Below are 12,273 nucleotides of genomic sequence, written 5' to 3' on the forward strand. Positions count from 1 at the left end.
TTCACTTGCTACAAGACAACGACAACTTGATTTTAAAAATAAATTTTACTCAATTTCGGAACATTTAAAGTTCATAATAAACGTAGGGTTGTGGCTTTTGAATGAAAAATTATTCTCCCTTCTAAAAGAATCTATGGGTGCAAGTTGCACCCTAAAGCCCCTGGGGCCTTATGCAGAGTCGTTCTGATGTTTGATTAGTGAAATACTACAGAAATCGATTAACATATGTTTTCTGTAGTAGTCAGGCTTTTAGTATGTTGCTAATCATATGTCAAAACGACTCTGCATAAGGCGGCAGGTGTCGGCACTCCATGTTTAAGACGTATAGGGTCGTATGCAGAGTCATTTTGAAGTATGATTAGCTTCATACTAAAGGCTTGCATACTACGGGAAACGTATTTTAGTCAAACTATTTAGTATAACGCTAATCATACGTCAAAACGACTCTGCATAAGGCCTATAGTTTCCAGGCATTCTAAACTCGATCACTTTCAGTGTACTATCAGGCAAAATAGTCCATCGGAAGTTTCAGGATGGACCTGGGAAAGAACATGGTCTATACAATCTTAAATAATTTAAAATACAAATTTTATTCACAGAAATCTTAAGAATTTCGTTGCGTTTGATACCCAATAACCTTCCAATGATTTTGACAGGGTAGAGCGCTCCAATAACTAGTCAAATACATACGCACACACACATAGAGTGAGATAGGAGGCGAAGGTACTCATCTGCGAAATGCTATTAAGTTTGCAGTTTTAACATATTAAATTTTATAATTAAGTTATACAAAGACATATATAATCCCAATTTTCATTTTATAACTGTTAGTGGAATCACAAGGTTGTGCACTATTGATATACATAGAATTTGTTATATATATATATATATATATATATATATATATATATATATATATATATATATATATATATATATATATATATATATATATATATATATATATATATATATATATTTACTGAAGAACAACATACGAGAGAAGAAAAATAAGAATTGCGGTAACTCACTGGTAGAGCGCTTACTCTTGGCGCACGTTGTCTCTGGTTCGATCCAGGGGGCGGCTTTAGGATTTTAATTTTGGGTAGATTCACTCCCTCGCTTATGGATATATACAATAGTGGTTGATTCTATTTGTGAAATAATTATCTACCATTAATATAAATAGTGGAAAATATATTACTCTTTATATTGTATCTTTCAGCATTTATATATATTTTCAAATTTTTGGTGTAGGCCTGTGCCTACCTGGTCTACCTGCTAAAGCCGCCACTGGTTCAATCTCAGTTCCCGACAAGTGGATTATGTGGTGCACAAATATGTGGGCTCTCTCGGTATTCTTCTGTTTCCTCCCACTTTCGTCATTCCATTCTTATCAATTATATCATCATCACCGCTGACCCAGTTCTTATAAACCTTCGCGAAGTTTGCAGAGTTCAGAGGAATTCTAATCATGATTAACAATCAATTATAACGGCTATTCACCTTATCGAAAACTAAAATGCAAGGGACTGTATCCCTAAATCGTGGTTCTTAAAAAAAAAAAAAAAAAAAAAAAAAAAAAAAACCTGCAATTTTAAGCCTTTTGACAAACCGCTCCAGTAATAACTACATACTCATTGTAGCCGTATTAAGTCTATGGAACAAGGTTGTAGAAAAAGAGTTAAAGTTTTTAATGATTTGAAGTAAATTCTTTATATCAGTTTTTCATTTCAGCATGAATTGATTTTTTCTATTATACGAACTTCGAAAAGACTATAAATTACATTAGTGTACAAAGAAGTAGACCTTCGGCAGCCGGAAGTACATACGCTCGGAACTATACTCCCAACTGAACTCAGCTGAGCGAAGCGAACGAATACATTATTCGTTACTCGGGGACGGAATGGTGTGTAATTGCGAAATCCAGAGTGAGCAAAAATATGAATGAATCTTATGATTAGTGCTAATAATTTCAGCCAATACAATTCGCTTGAGCATAAACATTGAACAAATCTGTTATTATATTCAGATATCACGAAAGGGACAAGGTAAGAATCTATCTTCCTGTTTTATGTAAAATCTGTATGCACGTAACAAAAGATCTTTTCGTATGACATTTGCAAGGAATATTCCTTGTGATAAATTTTTGAAGTTCATGCATGAATTAAATGCTTGCTAAATTAAATTTTTAATACCAAATTGCGGCTTAAGTTTAGAGATGCCCCTCCAGTCTGAAGTTGCCCTTGGACTTTGTAACATACAAAAAACAGTGCTTAAAGTATTAAAAATTGTTACATTTCACTTAACTTCAGTACTCCGTGTGTTTCACAAAAATTTAAAAGGTTTTCTTCATTATTTTTGCGCATCCGTTACACCTGTTCGCCATATTCGCCATATTTTACAACTACCATGCTGCTGAAACCTTCCGCAATGCTTCCGCATCCGGCAAATAGTACTAACTTCCACATATCTTTTCTCGTATTAAACATAACTCTCCTGCCCAACTTACATTCCTAAACATCAAATAAATACTTCAAAGTATCATTTCTTACCTCATTTCTCCTGTAAATTTTACTGATTTTTATAAAAAGCGGAGGGGTAACTCTAAACTTAACCCCAAATTGCTAATATAAAGCACATAAAAGTTCTTTATTGTTAGGAAACTCGTTGTTTGAAGTATGAGGAAGTTAACCACTGCAATAAATCAATATCGTCATGAGTCACAAAGGCACAAAATAGTAACACTAATCTACTTTTGCACTTAATTAAAATTCATATTAAGCGTATACGTGATCAGGATATCAACCGAATATATGAATTGATCTACTGCGAAAAGATTAACCCATTCGGTAAAGGAATACAAGAATATATCACTGTGCAAGGCTATTTTTTCCCAAGTACTAAATGCCAGACCAAAGAACTTTACTATCTCACACGTCATAGTCCATAGATCAAAAAAAGAAAAGAGAAGAAAAAAACTTACCACTTTAAGTATCAAGAGGTAACAGTTTAAACCGATTGTTGACATGGAGTAATAATCGATTACACAACTTAGCTACGTTAAGTAAATTAAAAGAGAGTGTAAATAGAATGGCGTTTTTTTAAAACCTTTTTTCGTATGTGTACTGTACACAGATAAGAAGAAAAAAACTGGTTATTGATACTAAGAATGAGTGAATGAGAGCATTATAAGTTGTGTTTGTTTTGTATACATCCAATCACTTGGTTTTTGAAGAAAAGCCTGTACGACTTTATCTTTCTGAATCAATCAATATGAATTTATAACACATTGGTTAAAATACAGGGTTATGTAAATTATATTACTCAATTGTAAAAGTAGAGCGAGAATTTTAATATCGTTCCAACCTTGAGATTTGACAGTTAGGTGCAAATGACTATACCTGAGTATTCTATTCTTGATTCTGTATAAAATGTTTTGTTTCAATGAATATCCTGATGATTGATACACTCGATAGAACTCAGCTATTAAGAGTAATTATAGATTCAAGTTTAGGATTATATTCAAAAGGAGAATTATATAAATAAATATGTCAGTAATTTCGCAGTATTGAAAAAAATCTATTTTTACGATGTTTCTTAGTTGGTGCTGGTTTATTTTTGGCGCACCACATTTTCGAAGATTTACAGCTAAAACTCAATACTTTGCATGTAAAGATATATTTATAACGAACATATTTCTGCATGCAATAGAATTAAATAATAAGTAATACACCTGTATTTTATATTTACAAGTGTACGGTTAGGAGTATAAAATCATTGCAAGTGCTTTACGAAGGATTAAATAAGTAAGTGCAGATGAAACATACTGAATTAGAAACTATTTTTTCCACCGGTAGTGTATTTCTGCACAGTGTACAGAAGTTGTATTTTATGTTTACAAGTGCAATAGTAACATTACCGAAACCATCACATTTTCACTACTATTGCTAACGCATTTACCCACCTTCGCTGACGCGCCTGCTTTTTTCGGACACATCCCGTCGCTAACTCTCGCGTCCCCAGCTTCACTCTTCCCTAACTTGGTTAGATAACATTCGTGCTTTTAGTGGCTATCTAGCACAGGTTGTTTTGTGTTTTTTGCAATTGAGTTTTTATGCATACACCCGGAGGCTGTAGTTATATGCAATTCCTTAAAAGCTGTACTTTTTCAGCAATTGCTTATGGTGTACTGTAAATTTTAACTATGCTATGTGAGATATTTTCATGTCGCCCAGCGTAAATCAGTTGGGAAACAATAAGAAGGAAATTAGCGAAAGGGTTCTAATTTTTCAACAATTCGAGTAGTGCGCCGAAAGTAAACCTGCACGTCTTAGTTACTTTTTCCAGTGTTTTATTTTCAATATTAGCTTCACATAGTGTTACTTGATATTTTACGTAATTCATTTTCACAAGTTTATACTGCGTTAATAGTACGCTTCTTAGTTTTCATCTCAATGTTTCCTTGGAACCGATTGAAATTTGCAAGAATTTAGCTTTTACGTTAGGTTAATTTTCCAAATGTTCACTGATTTAACAAAATGAATTGATGAATGCTTTTAAATAATTATACGAGACTACAGGGACTGCGTCGTTTTAATATTGTCTACACTGTTTCGACATAGGCGTTCTTCATCATTATAATGTATATCTTGTAATTATTTACAGATTCCGAACTGTTCCTGAACGAGTCGTTTCCTGAACCCTGATGGAATAGTTTATCAGCAAAAGTTATCATTCTGATTAACTAACACTTAGCCTGCAGGTCTCTTATGTGTTCTGAAAATCATAATCGTCTTGTTTCTAGTATGATTTCGGTAACCAGTCCTGCTACTTTCGAGAGCTCTACACTAATGAAAAACATCGGCTTATAACCATGGGCGGCGATTAGGGGGGGGCAAGAGGGGGCAGTTTCCCCCCACTTCTTTGAAGTGACGTTCTAATTTATATAATTTCATTTGGAAATGTAAACAGGGTGTCCATACAATTTGGAGAAAAGATCTCTGACTTTTCCCTGATTTTCCATGACGAAAGTTGCAGATTTTCCTGACCCCTGAATAACTTAAAAATATTGAAAAAAGAAAGAAACCCCAGCCTCCACACTCCCCATAGTTGACCTTGTTCTATTCCACTTCTGTTTCTTTCTTTTTCAATTTTCTTTCCAAAGGAATGTAAATTGTAAATTTACCAATATGTGCATTAGGTCGTTATTGATTAGGCCTACATATTACACAAAATGTAAAGTTACAAACAAAAGTGTGCAGTATACAAAGTACTTAAGATATGAAAAAATTACACATTATATGCTTATACATTATAATACCAATTACACAGCATTATAATATTGTCTATAGTAAGAAACAGTTCATACATGATTTTACTGATTATTAAAAAAGAAAAAGAAAAACACACACACATTATGTAACACATACTTTTGCTGGTGCAGTTGTTAAATAATTTGTTGTTTAGAAATTTGTTTTCATATTTTCTCGCATAGTTTTCTTCTCATTGAATCCTTGTCTTCGCACGTTAATTTTCTTTTCTTCCTCCAGTTCCTTTTTTGTTGCTGAATCTTCTGTTTCTCTCTTCTCTTCTCGTCTCCAGCATTTATTTCTCTTTTCTTTTCCAGATACAGATGGTATTGTCTCATTGAACTTCTCACTGAATTTATCATACCTCTTGTAATTATTAATCCTGATGATCCACCTATTCTCATCACAGAATCATATATGACCCGTTGAGCCACCAGAGATTCTTCTTGTAAGTTGTCAACAATGAAAAGTCTATTTATTGTGAAACCACTTTCAAAAAATAAGTCAACGAAGTTCTTCCCATTTCCTAAGACTAAGTAAAAAACTCATCAAGTCCAATACCATCTCTGTCATTGGCTATGAATTCATTCGAGTGTTCCTTAATTTCTTCAGTCTGAACTTTCACTGTGAGCTGAATATACTATTTCTTCGCGTCCTCAGCCACTTGTCCAGATATTCTTGTGGCACCATGCAATTCTTCTAGAACAGCGTCTACCCTTTTGAGCAAATATGCCAGGATGTAGTTAGATGTATTTTTCGCAGAAAATTAGTTTCAACGACACTATCAGAGAACACTGACTCCCTCAATGTCATCATTGAGAACGCCACATTTTGCATCCAGTAACAGTAAAGAAATTAACAATATTTCATAAATTCAATAATTGAACAATGGACCTAAATCGATTTTCTCTTGACTTTCCCTGACCAATCTGCCATTTCCCTGACTTCACCTGATACATTTTTACTTCTCTGACCTGACTTTCACTGACCTTTCACTTATTTTCCAGAATGTGGACACCCTGGTAAAGGTTTTGTATGTATTACTGTTTCATAGAAAAAAAATGGTGCCATATGATATTTGCCGTTGCGTGAGTACGTACTGGTTATTTGTCTTCCCATAGAGTTAAGAAAGCTACAGGAATTGCGTTTTAATTGCAATTCAAAGCAATTAATATTGGAATTGCATATTTCTTTAAATGTCATAGCATATGCTTGCAGTACTTACTGTATTTCATTTTCTAAGACTAAAAACATTCATTTAATGGCATGTGTGGAATTAAAAGTATAAATTGTTCATTAATTCCCAGTTTCAATATAACTTGTGCAAAAGGAGCGTTATTATTCATTACTATTAAAATTAATATTATCCCTTCTATTTATTTATTTATTTTGCAAATTTATTAAATAATCTGATCACACAATTTTCCAGACAGAATTTTAAGATGTTCAAGAGCAAGAACTCAAATCTCTTCTTACACTTTCGTTGTTTAAGAGTATAAAGGGCTAGTACCTACCTGAATTGCTCTTATGAATTTACTTAATAAAATAGAAATACGATATACGGCATTTTAAGTGAAAAAGATAGTATCCTATTAGTTATACAACCTTTCATCAAACAGTGTTAGAAACAATCAGGAAATCTAACATTGATATACAATTGTTCAGATCATGTCTTGCCCCCCCACTTCTAACGTCCAACCGCCGCCACTGCTTATAACTATTTTTTACATTTTACTAAACCTTTTCTTTTGTGCTTGATTGTATCTGTTAAGGATTATCATCCTTCAACAGATCAGAATCTGCAACTAATCACAAGACTACGCGTACATATAATATTAGAAGAGTTTTTGAATAAGCAATTCCTTCGTCTCCATAGCCTAAAGGACATAGCTTGGGGCATTAAGCTAAAACAATTCATTTTATTTTCAACAAGTAATTCCGACCTTCTGAGGAAGACATATAGCTCTGTCGAGTAACTTTTAACAAGACGCAGCCACTTGTAAATTTTGTGTAATTATTCCCTTATTTTTGTTTAAATTCACAAGTATAGAACAGGTATTTCTCTAGGTTTTGTACTTTTATTTCTTTGTTTCGTATTGATACGAACTTGTGTACTCATTAGCTGACTGACTTGAATTTATTTGTCCTTTCTCCGTTTCATTTATGTGGCAGTAGGGCTATGATTACTTATTTTTTTAGCTCATTTCTTTATATAAATATTCATAATAAACGGCCGCTCTAATGTTTAAACTTCCAGACTGTAGGAACCATGAGTTTTTTAGACATGAATTCCCGCTTGCAGAATTATACCCATTGCACCAATTGTATAGTATTTCCATTTTTTAATGACTCACATTCTCTGTATTGGGTGGTAAACAATATTCTGTGTAAAATGTACAAAAGAAATGAAACCTTTCTGTGAATTGTTAACGATAAATTGTAGTACATAAAAAGACTGGCAGAGATGTCAAAAATATACTTCACCAGATAAGTATTAAATATTAGGAAACACGTACACGTATAATGTTTTCATTAAATACGGAATCCAAATATTATATAAATTACACCCAGTACGATATCATTGAAATCACTGCATCATATTAAGTGGAATCTCTAGATTATGTTAAGCCTTTTATAAACCCACATAGTTTCACTCTGTCGACTGAGAGTTAAAAAAATAGATAATGTATATTCTGTGAGGTAGTTGAGTTTTTTTAGACGCTTAGGCTTTGGAATTAGTGAAATAAAAGTTCTTTACCTTTACGTATATACCACTAATTTTATTGCCTGGTTATTTTATTGCAGGCTCATACGAAGTATTCATAGTGGCAATTAGCAAGGTTGTCAATGTTTTTTCACAACAAATTTAATTTCTAAACAATTTTAGGTATAGTATAAAGAGATGTACTTACCTATGTAAGTGAGCCGAAGGTCTAATGAACCCCGCTGCAAGGTAGGCGGGCGAAACATTACTGATGATAGATAAATTCACGCAGTGGAAAGGTAAATTGTACAAGATCCATGTAAAATAAAGTCTGTAACTTTTCGAATTATTTTAATTAACAAATGAACCGAAATGAAATTAATTGCCGTAATGCCGCAAGATGGAAACAGACCGATTCGAAGTGATGGAGCAAGCTTGTGATACGGCGTCACGATAAACTAGTAGAAATCATTCTTATGTGTTCTACAATATAACTTACTACATTAAATACATGGTAAAAACATTTAGTGAAGAAATAAATGTGAAAAAAAAAAAAAAAGAAAACGTCAGGAACTCAGATACCGGTAATGGTTAATGATGTACACTTACAATTACATCTTCGGTAATATAGCGTTGTGATGAGAGCTCGCATTGTTTTCAGTCTTATACAATATGATCAGGGACCTAACCCAGGAAATAGGCTCACTTCAGGTAGGCCAAGATTCTCCAAAGTTCGTTATTCGTATGACTACTAACAGATTCTGTTAAATGTATATATATATATATATATATATATAAAGGCTTATTTTGCATGCAAGCGATATGTGTTTTTTTTTCTTTCTTCATGCAGTGCTTGTGCCATCTTTCCATTGCCTTTTAGGTAGGAATTGTGTAGGATTTCGATTGATTTAGATAAGTGATTAGTACCAGATTCAAACGCTTACGATATATTCAATAATCATCTTCACTTTAATATTATTTTCGCCACTTTTCTTTTTCTATGGCATTAGAACCTGTAACCTGCAGGAGTGGTAATGCGAGGTGTAAGATACGAATAATTTAAATTCTGACAGTTGTATATTTTGACCTTTGAGGACACTGGAAAAGAAGAAGGGGAGGCAATGACACTAAAATGACGAACCTCATTAAATGTTAGTTAACATTTCGATTAAGCTATTTGTATGGAGACGTTACTTATTTAAAACTTAACCGAACTCTTAGTTCATTCCTAGCTAAAAAGCTCGGGAAGAAGGTAACAGTCCCGACCATCAGAAGTCAAGTAATGTGTTCAAAAATTAGAATTCTGGAAATAGGTAATAGCTAGTTTAAGATGGTTGTATCTTTGTGCAGTATTACAAAATCTTTTTTTGTTTAGTTTCGTCCGTTATTAAGGCTATTCGCTTCGCTCACCATTTTTTCAATTTTAATGAACAATGAAGAATATATATTAACCCTAAAATTTTATCGTCTGTTTTTACACGGTCGGTTTCTTCACGGTTTCTTCATTACTTGATTAAAGAAGTACTAATAAAGTTTTTTTCCTTCGTTTTTTCAAGCCTGGGGACATTGTAGAACACGTTACATATTGTTTCACGTCTTTCTGTGTCGAAACATAGGGGATGATGACGTCATAAATGAAAATAATTTTTTGTTAGGCCCATTTTTATTTTGTGGCGGGCATACTTTTGCAATTAAAAGATTGAAATTTTGCGCACACATTCAGTGCAACTCTTAGGATTGCACAGATTTGTTTCAGATCTGTGCGTTAATATAGGTGGATTTCAGAGGGGCAAAAAGATAAAGGGATATTTTTTAAAACAAAAAAATCCCTTTTTTCGCGATTTTCCCTCTTCAGATGCGTGATGGAGACATGTGAATTGCACCGTTTGATAGGCTGTTGTATTCTGAAGAGATTGAGGTACGAACCAGGATGTCTAAGAAAATTTCTACCGGAGAATCTGTGTAAATGGGAATCAGGAGTATTGTGGGGATATTCTTAGCACATTGATAAATATTTTCACGCCTTTACTTTTCAAGATAGAAGCTTGAAATTTTGTACACACATTCACTATACCCCTTGGTATTTTTCAGTTGGTTTTGAGATCTGCGCTTTAACATGGGAGGTCCAGAGGGGCTCAAACTAAGAAAAAAGGGATTTTTCACCAAAATTCCCTCCTTGGGAGCATGATAGTTTTATGTTAGTTGTACCGTTTGAAAAGCTATTCTATTTGAAGAGAATGAGGTACGAAACATGATCCTAGGATAAATAGAGATGAGCTGTAGCTAATTGACTGAAATTCTATATTCTACCTTAAAAAAGAAAATTAAGTGTTAAATAAAAATGTACAAAGCGATGCAGATAATTAATATCTACGAAACGATATTATGCTAAATAATAATTATTTTCAACAACCTTCGAATAGTGTGTAAATTTTGGTGCCCAACAATTTTGACGTCATAAACTGCGTACCCAAATTTATGGTCTATAAGAAGTGGTTTGGAAACTATTATTAGTTAATTTAATATCATTCTGTAGATATTACCTGGCTGTACATTTTTGATTTTCTTCACCAAAATCAAAGTTATTCACCAAAATTTTTTTAAAAAAAGTAGTAGTAAACTTAGCAGGGAGCTTTATTCTTTTTTATTTTCAACTTTTTTGTTTGATGATCCATGTTTACAGTCTCAGTACTATCACATTATAAAGAGGGAAAAAAAAGTTTTGTTTGCTTTTCAACTGTACACATAACTATACTTTGTTTCAGTTCTCTGCAGCATGGTGTGTTATAAATAGCACATAATGTAATGTTTTATTTCTTGAGTTGTCTTCAACACAGATTTTTTTTTTTTCCCTTTCATATGAACAATACAAGAGATTAGTCAACCTTTTATTTTTGCCAGAACGCAGTATAGAGTTTTCAACAAAGAAACAGGGTAAGAGATCACGATTTGGTTTACGTTTTTGCAGCTGAAACAGCATTACGTCAAAAACTGCTGATGAAGGTTCAAAAGAAATCTTAAAATATTGCTGTCACTTTATTCGTTATCCATATTTCGGATAACTTGCGGTACTGATCAGGGAATAGAATCTAGGTCTCCGGCTTACCACTGAGTGCAACAAACATTTCGCTGTCCAGTCCGCTTCCTGAACGGTCACTTACCGCCTCTATCCTTGTTTATAAGAGGGCGATGACTCACATGTTGCAACACTAGTTGCAAACAAAGTACGATGTATTGTGGGCCATCTTCTGTTACATCGTTGCGATATTGTCTAGATCAAGAAACGTCTGAATTATTGATAACTATTGTTGCAGTTGTACACGCGTGTTTAGTTTAGAAAATGAGAAATTTTGAACACTAATAGTCATAAAATATTCAGTGAGGAAGGATATGACAACAACAGACATATATGATATGAAAAATAGTGTGAAGGCTCGGCTTCGTATTTTCTAATTCTTGCCTAGAAATATAGTTTAAACTCTAGTCACAGTGAATTCTGCTTTACCGGAATCAAATCAGAACGTAAATCTCTGAATGATCCTAATTTTCACCTACAGAGTAGTCCATGAGTGTGAAGTGTGTTGGAAAGTTTTTAAGTAATACAAAAGATATCCTTCTCATTGACTATGTTCCATCAGGTAAACCCATCTCTACTGAACACCATACTAAGCTTTTGTAACAGCTATAAGAAAAACTAACGGAAAGAGTTCGGATCCATCACAGAAGAAACTCATCATGTCAATCTTCTAAAACGCCTTAAAACTAATGTTGAAGTTTCCAAAAGCAGTGAGTATAAACTGCTGCAACTTATCCACCGTATCCATCATGTTTGGTTCTGTTACAGTTTTGTCCCTTTAGTCTCTTTTCGAAGTTGAAAAAGATGCCTCGTGGACTTCAATCTTTTTCGGACTAAAAGTTTAACGCATATGGAAACATATTATGTAGTTCAGAAACAATTTGGTTTCAGCGATGTTATAGAAGCTGTAGAACATCATTTGACATGACATATGCCAAATCACTATTATGCTTGGGTAACTGCCTATACTAGTGAACATCTATGATGATTGAACTCGGTATTAGAAAATTGGAGGGATCAACCAATTTTTCCTCACAATACATCTTCTATAGGTGAAACTTAAGGTCTTGTAATTTTTCTCTATAAGTTTTCATTAATTCGTACTTATTAAGGATGCGTGCAAGTAAAAGAGGTTGATTCTCTCGTGTGTTCCTAAAAGCAGTTCCGAATGTGTATGGCAG

The 12,273-nt window shown here is 33.5% G+C and overlaps 1 protein-coding gene across 1 annotated transcript in view; it reads left to right on the plus strand.

Annotated features, from left to right (window-relative positions):
- The first annotated feature begins 1,736 nt into the window (after positions 1-1,736).
- Positions 1,737-12,273, plus strand: part of trc (Serine/threonine-protein kinase tricornered) — a 230,655-nt gene continuing 220,118 nt past the window's right edge. Inside the window, exon 1 of the mRNA XM_081727837.1 lies at positions 1,737-2,051. The gene's annotated coding sequence lies outside the window, so the exon portion shown is untranslated. The remainder of the gene's footprint in view (positions 2,052-12,273) is intronic.

This window comes from Thermobia domestica, chromosome 10, assembly GCF_964235325.1.
Source record: "Thermobia domestica chromosome 10, izTheDome1.hap1.1, whole genome shotgun sequence".
NCBI lineage: Eukaryota > Metazoa > Arthropoda > Insecta > Zygentoma > Lepismatidae > Thermobia > Thermobia domestica.